We start from the raw sequence: 7982 nt of genomic DNA on the forward strand, positions 1-7982 counted from the left end.
TCTCTCACTTTGTCGCAGCTTACCCTTCCCCCTCCCCATATCCTCAAGTCCATTCTCTAGTAGGTCTGTGTCTTTATTCCTGTCTTACCCCTAGGTTCTTCATGACATTTTTTTTTCTTAGATTCCATATATATGTGTTACCATACAGTATTTGTTCTTCCCTTTCTTGCTTACTTCACTCTGTATGACAGACTCTAGGTCCATCCACCTCACTACAAATAACTCAAATTCGTTACTTTTTATGGCTGAGTAATATTCCATTGTATATATGTGCCACATCTTCTTTATCCATTCATCCAATGATGGACACTTAGGTTGCTTCCATGCCCTGGCTATTGTAAATAGAGCTGCAATGAACATTTTGGTACATGACTCTTTTTGAATTACGGTTTTCTCAGGGTATATGCCCAGCAGTGGGATTGCTGGGTCATATGGTAGTTCTATTTGTAGTTTTTTAAGGAACTTCCATACTGTTCTCCATAGTTGCTATACCAATTCACATTCCCACCAACAGTGCAAGAGTGTTCCCTTTTCTCCACACCCTCTCCAGCATTTATTGTTTCTAGATTTTCTGATGATGGCCATTCTGACCGGTGTGAGATGATATCTCATTGTAGTTTTTTTCTTTTTTGTTGTTGTTGGTTTATTTTTTTTTGCGGTACACGGGCCTCTCACTGTCGTGGCCTCTCCCGTTGCGGAGCACAGGCTCCGGACGCCCAGGCTTAGCGGCCATGACTCATGGGCCCAGCCACTGCGCAGCATGGGGGATCCTCCCGGACCGGGGCACGAACCCATGTCCCCTGCATCGGTAGGCAGACTCTCAACCACTGCGCCACCACAGAAGCCCTCTCATTGTAGTTTTGATTTGCATTTCTCTAATGATTAATGATGTTGAGCATTCTTTCATGTATTTGTTGGCAATCTGTATATCTTCTTTGGAGAAATGTCTGTTTAGGTCTTCTGCCCATTTTTTGATTGGGTTGTTTGTTTTTTTGTTATTGAGCTGTATGAGCTGCTTCTAAATTTTGGAGATTAATCCCTTCTCTAGTTGCTTCATTTGCAAATATTTTCTCCCATTCTGAGGGTTGTCTTTTGGTCTTGTTTGTGGTTTCCTTTGCTGTGCAAAAGCTTTGAAGTTTCATTAGGTCCCATTTGTTTATTTTTGTTTTTCTTTCCATTTCTCTAGGAGGTGGGTCAAAAAGGATCTTGCTGTGATTTATGTCATAGAGTGTTCTGCCTATGTTTTCCTCTAAGAGTTTGATAGTTTCTGGCCATACATTTAGGTCTTTAATCCATTTTGAGCTTATTTTTGTGTATGGTGTTAGGGAGTGTTCTAATCTCATACTTTTACATGTAGCTCTCCAGTTTTCCCAGCACCACTTATTGAAGAGGCTGTCCTTTCTCCACTGTACATTCCTGCCTCCTTTATCAAAGATAAGGTGACCATATGTGCGGGGGTTTATCTCTGGGCTTTCTATCCTGTTCCATTGATCTATCTTTCTGTTTTTGTGCCATTACCATACTGTCTTGATTACTGTAGCTTTGTAGTATAGTATTAAGTCAGGGAGCTTCATTCCTCAGGCTCCGTTTTTTGTTCTCAAGATTGCTTTGGCTATTCAGGGTCTTTTGTGTTTCCATACAAATGGTGAAATTTTTTGTTCTAGTTCTGTGAAAAATGCCAATGGTAGTTTGATAAGGATTGCATTGAATGTGTAGATTGCTTTGGGTACTAGAGGCATTTTCACAATGTTGATTCTTCCCATCCAAGAACATGGTATATCTCTCCATCTATTTGTATCATCTTTAAATTCTTTCATCAGTGTCTTATAATTTTCTGCATACAGGACTTTTGTCTCCTTAGGTAGGTTTATTCCTAGATATTTTATTGTTTTTGTTGCAATGGCAAATGGGAGTGTTTTCTTAATTTCACTTTCAGATTTTTCATCATTAGTGTGTAGGAATGCTAGAGAATTCTGTGCATTAATTTTGTATCCTGCTACTTTACCAAATTCATAGATTAGCTCTAGTAGTTTTCTGGTAGCGTCTGTAGGATTCTCTATGTATAATATCATGTCATCTGCAAACACTGACAGCTTTATTTCTTCTTTTCTGATTTGGATTCCTTTTATTTCCTTCTCTTCTCTGATTGCTGTGGCTAAAACTTCCAAAACTATGTTGAATAAGAGTGGTGAGAGTGGGCAACCTTGACTTGTTCCTGATCTTAGTGGAAATGCTTTCAGTTTTTCACCATTGAGGACAATGTTGGCTGTGGGTATGTCATATATGGCCTTTATTATGTTGAGGTAAGTTCCCTCTATGCCTACTTTCTGCAGGGTTTTTATCATAAATGTGTGTTGAATTTTGTCGAAAACTCTCTCTGCATCTATGGAGATGATCATATGGTTTTTCTCCTTCAATTTGTTAAGATGGTGTGTCACGTTGATTGATTTCCATATATTGAAGAATCCTTGCATTCCTGGAATAAACCCCACTTGATCATGATGTATGATCCTTTTAATGTGCTGTTGGATTCTGTTTGCTAGTATTTTGTTGAGGATTTTTTGCATCTATATTCATCAGTGATATTGGTTTGTAATTTTCTTTATTTGTAAATTTCTTTATTGTAAAGAAATTGTAAATTTCTTATAAATTTCTTATAAATTGTATATTTCTTTATTCTTTATTTCTTTATTTTTCCTTTTTCATTTCTACTTTTATTGATGAGTCCTATCCCTCCTTTTCTTGATGCGTCTGGCCAGTGGTTTATCAATTTTGTTTATCTTCTCAAAGAACCAGCTTTTAGTTTTATTAATCTTTTCTATTGTTTTCTTTGTTTTTATTTCATTTATTTCTGCTCTGATCTTTATGATTTCTTTCCTTCTGCTAACTTTGGGTTTTGTTTGTTCTTCCTTCTCTAGTTCCTTTAGGTGTAAGGTTAGATTGTTTACTTGAGATTTTTCTTGTTTCTTGAGGTAGGCTTGTATAGCTGTAAACTTCCCTCTTAGAACTGCTTTTGCTGCATCCCATAGGTTTTGGATCGTCGTGTTTTCACTGTCATTTGTCTCTAGGTATTTTTTTATTTCCTCTTTGATTTCTTCATTGATGTCTTGGTTGTTTAGTAACGTATTGTTTAGCCTTCATGTGTTTTTGTGTTTTTTTTACGTTTTTTTCCCCTGTAATTCATTTCTAATCTCATAGTGTTGTGGTCAGAAAAGATGCTTGATATGATTAAATTTTCTTAAATTCACTGAGGCTTGATTTGTGACCCAAGACGTGATCTATACTGGAGAATGTTCTGTGCACACTGGAGAAGAAAGTGTAATCTGCTGTTTTTGGATGGAATGTCCTATAAATATCAATTAAATCTATCTGGTCTATTGTGTCATTTAAAGCTTTGTTTCCTTATTTATTTTCATTTTGGATGATCTGTCCATTGGTGTAAGTGAGGTGTTAATGTCCCCCACTATTATTGTGTTACTGTTGATTTCCTCTTTTATAGCTGTTAGCAGTTGCCTTATGTATTGAGGTGCTCCTATGTTGGGTGCATATATATATTTATAATTGCTATATCTTCTTCTTGGATTGATCCCTTGATCATTATTTAATGTCCTTCCTTGTCTCTTATAACATTCTTTATTTAAAAGTCTATTTTATCTGTTATGAGTATAGCTACTCCAGTTTTCTTTTGATTTCCATTTGCATGGAATATCTTTTTCCATCCCCTCACTTTCAGTCTGTATGTGTCCCTAGGTCTGAAGTGGGTCTCTTGTAGACAGCATATAGTTGGGTCTTCTTTTTGTATCCATTCAGCAAGCCTGTGTCTTTTGGTTGGAGCATTTAATCCATTCAAGTTTAAGGTAATTATCGATATGTATGTTCCTATGACCATTTTCTTAATTGTTTTGGGTTTGTTTTTGTACATCCTTTTCTTCTCTTGTGTTTCCCAATTAGAGAAGTTCCTTTAGCATTTGTTGTAGAGCTGGTTTGGTGGTGCTGAATTCTCTTAGCTTTTGCGTGTCTGTAAAACTTTTGATTTCTCCATCTAATCTGAATGAGATCCTTGCTGGATAGAGTAATCTTGGTTGTAGGTTCTTCCCTTTCATCACTTTAAGTATATTATGCCACTCCCTTCTGGCTTGTAGAGTTTCTGCTGAGAAATCAGCTGTTAATCTTATGGGAGTTCCCTTGTATGTTTTCATTTTTCCCTTGCTGCTTTAAATAATTTTTCTTTGTCTTTAATTTTTGCCATTTTGATTACTGTGTGTCTCGGCATGTTTCTCCTTGGGTTGATCCTGCCTGGGACTCACTGCACTTCCTGGACTTGGATGGCTATTTCCTTTCCCATGTTAGGGAATTTTTTTGACTATAATCTCTTCAAATATTTTCTTGGGTCCTTTCGCTCTCTCTTCTTCTTCTGGGACCCCTATAATGTGAATGTTGTTGCATTTAATGTTGTCCCAGAGGTCTCTTAGGCTGTCTTCGTTTCTTTTCATTGTTTTTTCTTTATTCTGTTCCACAGCAGTGAATTCCACCATTCTGTCTTCCAGGTCACTTATCCGTTCTTCTGCCTAGTTATTCTGCTATTGATTCCTTCTTGTGTAGTTTTCATTTCAGTTATTGTATTGTTCATCTGTGTTTGTTTGTTCTTTAATTCTTCTAGGTCTTTTTTAAACATTTCTTGCATCTTCTCGATCTTTGCCTCCATTGTTTTTCCGAGGTCCTGGATCATCTTCACTGTCATTATTCTGAATTCTTTTTCTGGAAGGTTGCCTATCTCCACTTCATTTGGTTGTTTTTCTGGGGTTTTATCTTGTTCCTTCATCTGGTACATAGCCCTCTGCCTTTTCATCTTGTCTATCTTTCTGTGAATGTGGTTTTTGTTCCACAGGCTGCAGGACTGTAGTTCTTCTTGCTTCTGCTCTCTACCCTCTGGTGGATGAGGCTATCTAAGAGGCTTGATGGGAGGGACTGGTGGTGGGTAGAGCTGGCTGTTTCTCTGGTGGGCAGAGCTCAGTAAAACTTTAATCCACTTGACTGTTGATGGGTGGGGCTGGGTTCCCTCCCTGTTCGTTGTTTGGCCTGAGGCAACCCAACACTGGAGGCTACCTGGGCTCTTTGCTGGGGCTAATGGCGGACTCTGGGAGGGCTCATGCCAAGGAGTACTTCCCAGAACCTCTGCTGCCAGTATCCTTGTCCCCACAGTGAAACAAAGCCACCCCCTGCCTCTGCAGGAGACCCTCCAACACTAGCAGGTAGGTCTGGTTCAGACTCCTATGGGATCACTGCTCCTTCACCCTTGGTCCTGATGCTCACACTACTTTGTGTGTGCCCTCTAAGTCTGTGTTTCCACCAGTCCTGTCGAAGTCCTGCAATCAATTCCCACTAGGCTTCAAAGTTTGATTCTGTAGGAATTCCTCCTCCTGTTGCTGGACCCCCAGGTTGGGAAGCCTGACATGGCACTCAGAACCTTCACTCCAGTGGGTGGACTTCTGTGGTATAAGTGTTCTCCAGTCTGTGAGTCACCCACCCAGCAGTTATGGGATTTGATTTTACTGTGATCGTGCCCCTTCTACCGTCTCATTGTGGCTTCTCCTTTGTCTTTGGATGTGCAGTATCTTTTTTGGTGAGTTTCAGTGTCTTGTCCAGTAGCTAGTTGTGATTCTGGTGTTTTCGCAAGAGGGAGTGAGAGCACGTCCTTCTACTCCGCCATCTTGGTTCCTCCCTCTCTTATCATCTCAGCCTAAGTTCTTAAATATATTTGATCTAACTTTATAGCTGTAGAACATTGCACAGAAATAATTTCTACTCTAAAACCACAACAGTTTTCTATTAATATATTATTTTACTACCTGCTGTAAGAGAGCTATAAATAAAAATGCCTTAGTTTATTTCATCTATAAATATCTACTGAAGTGGTGATAGCAATCCCATAATGTAAGTCTTTACTCAATTAATAATACAACTCAAAAAGTAATTTTTATTTTTTAGCCACATTGTGGGTTTTCAAATAGTGACTTTAGCTTTAAATATGTAAATAGTTGATATATAGGTCATGGTCACCTTTGAACAGTGATTATATAATCAGTTGGCTAGATTCTGTCTTGAACAATTTAGTATTGCGAGCTCATACCATTTTTGTATGAAAGAGTACCGTTGATTTCATTGTCATTTGTTATTTGATACACCAGCAATATACTTTGTTATGTTTTACAATGCCTGTACTCTCCTTGTCAGTAAAATATAAGCTTGCTATTAAAAATGAATGCATATGGAGTTAGAATCAACTCCATATGCAATATGGTGAAATACGTTGCTTAAAGATCAGGTTTTACACTGGTCTGTCCCATTTGCTCAGGGCAGTAATTCATTCATTAACATCCATATTATTTTTCAGTGTCATTTAAGTATTGGTATGGCACCAATATAGTTTTTAAAATTTATTATTATTATTATTATTTTTGCGGTACGCGGGCCTCTCACTGCTGTGGCCTCTCCCGTTGCGGAGCACAGCCTCCGGACGCGCAGGCGCAGTGGCCATGGCTCACGGGCCCAGCTGCTCCACGGCATGTGGGATCTTCTGGACCGGGGCACGAACCCATGTCCCCTGCACCAGCAGCCGGACTCTCAACCACTGCGCCACCAGGGAAGCCCAGTGCCAATGTAGTTTTAATGTACATTTCAAAATACCAGTGATCTGCAAGATGTTTACATGCATTAGAAGGACCGGATAGAAGATGTTTCATCTGTTATTTTTGGGTCTATGCCATCAGTATTGATTGAGAAGTTAGTGGGTGCCAGGATGTGTGCTAGATGGCTGAGATGTGAAAGTGAACAAACGGAATAGGTCCCTGGCTTCATGGAATATTTGTTTAAAGGGTAAGACCGTAGAAGATAGTAACAAGTAGCTGTGCAAATAAACAAGGTTTAGGAAAGGCAGATGGTTTTAAATCACAAAAACAAATAGAATACTGTGCTATAGAATAACAGGAGTGGCCTCAGATAAAGTGTCACCATTTCTTCCACTGGCACCTTCCTAGGAGTTCAAAACATGGCTCCATTTCCTCAAGGTGTTTTCTTGCCATCTGCTGGGAAGTTACTGTATTTTTCTCATTGTACTGCCGATATTCCATGTTTTTGTTGTGCGTAACACCTGCCCAGCCACACGCAGGTGCCACTGTGTAGACGTTGTTAGAGATGCCGCCTTGCAGTAGTTTGGTTGTGTCTGTGGGGGGGATGGTACTGTTAGTGATGGACCTTCTTTGCATGCTTTTCCTCTTGGGTTAGCTTGATAAGGTGTGGGCGCAGATAATGCAAAATCATGAAGAATAATAATGCATTTTCTTTTTCATTTTGTTGTGTGTGGGTGGTCAGAAATGTTCTGAATGCTGCATCAGAGAGATAGGCATCCATGTCCATACATCTCTCCTTTCATGGCATGACCTCACCCTTTTTTTTTTTTTTTGCTTTATTTTGTCAGAATGAACTCTCCTTTGGAAAACAGTTTATTTCCTTGTACAGTATTTTTCCATACTGGAAAAAGAAAAATATAGACGGTCTTAAAAGGGACAACCTCATATTTCATACCTTAATTCAACTGTTGGCAATTAGCACATTTGCTTCGACATTTAAAAAACACACAAAAATATTACATTTTAAATCAAAAGCTCCTCTTCTTTTATTCCCCTTCTCTCCTGTTTCCCAAAGGTAACACTTGTACTGAAATTGGCCTGTAATAAACACGTATCCATATGCATACACAAACACACATACAGATATAACAAAATGAAGTATTTCTGTGTGCCTTTTAACGTTTATATAATGTCATCATTCAGTGCGTATCTTTTAACATCTTTATTGGAGTATAACTGCTTTACAATGTTGTGTTAGTTTCTGCTTTATAACAAAGTGAATCAGTTATACATATACATATGTTCCCATATCTCTGCCCTATTGCACCTCCCTCCCTCCCACCCTCCCTATCC

The sequence above is a fragment of the Tursiops truncatus genome, chromosome X (genome assembly GCF_011762595.2).
Source record: "Tursiops truncatus isolate mTurTru1 chromosome X, mTurTru1.mat.Y, whole genome shotgun sequence".
Taxonomy (NCBI): Eukaryota; Metazoa; Chordata; class Mammalia; order Artiodactyla; family Delphinidae; genus Tursiops; species Tursiops truncatus.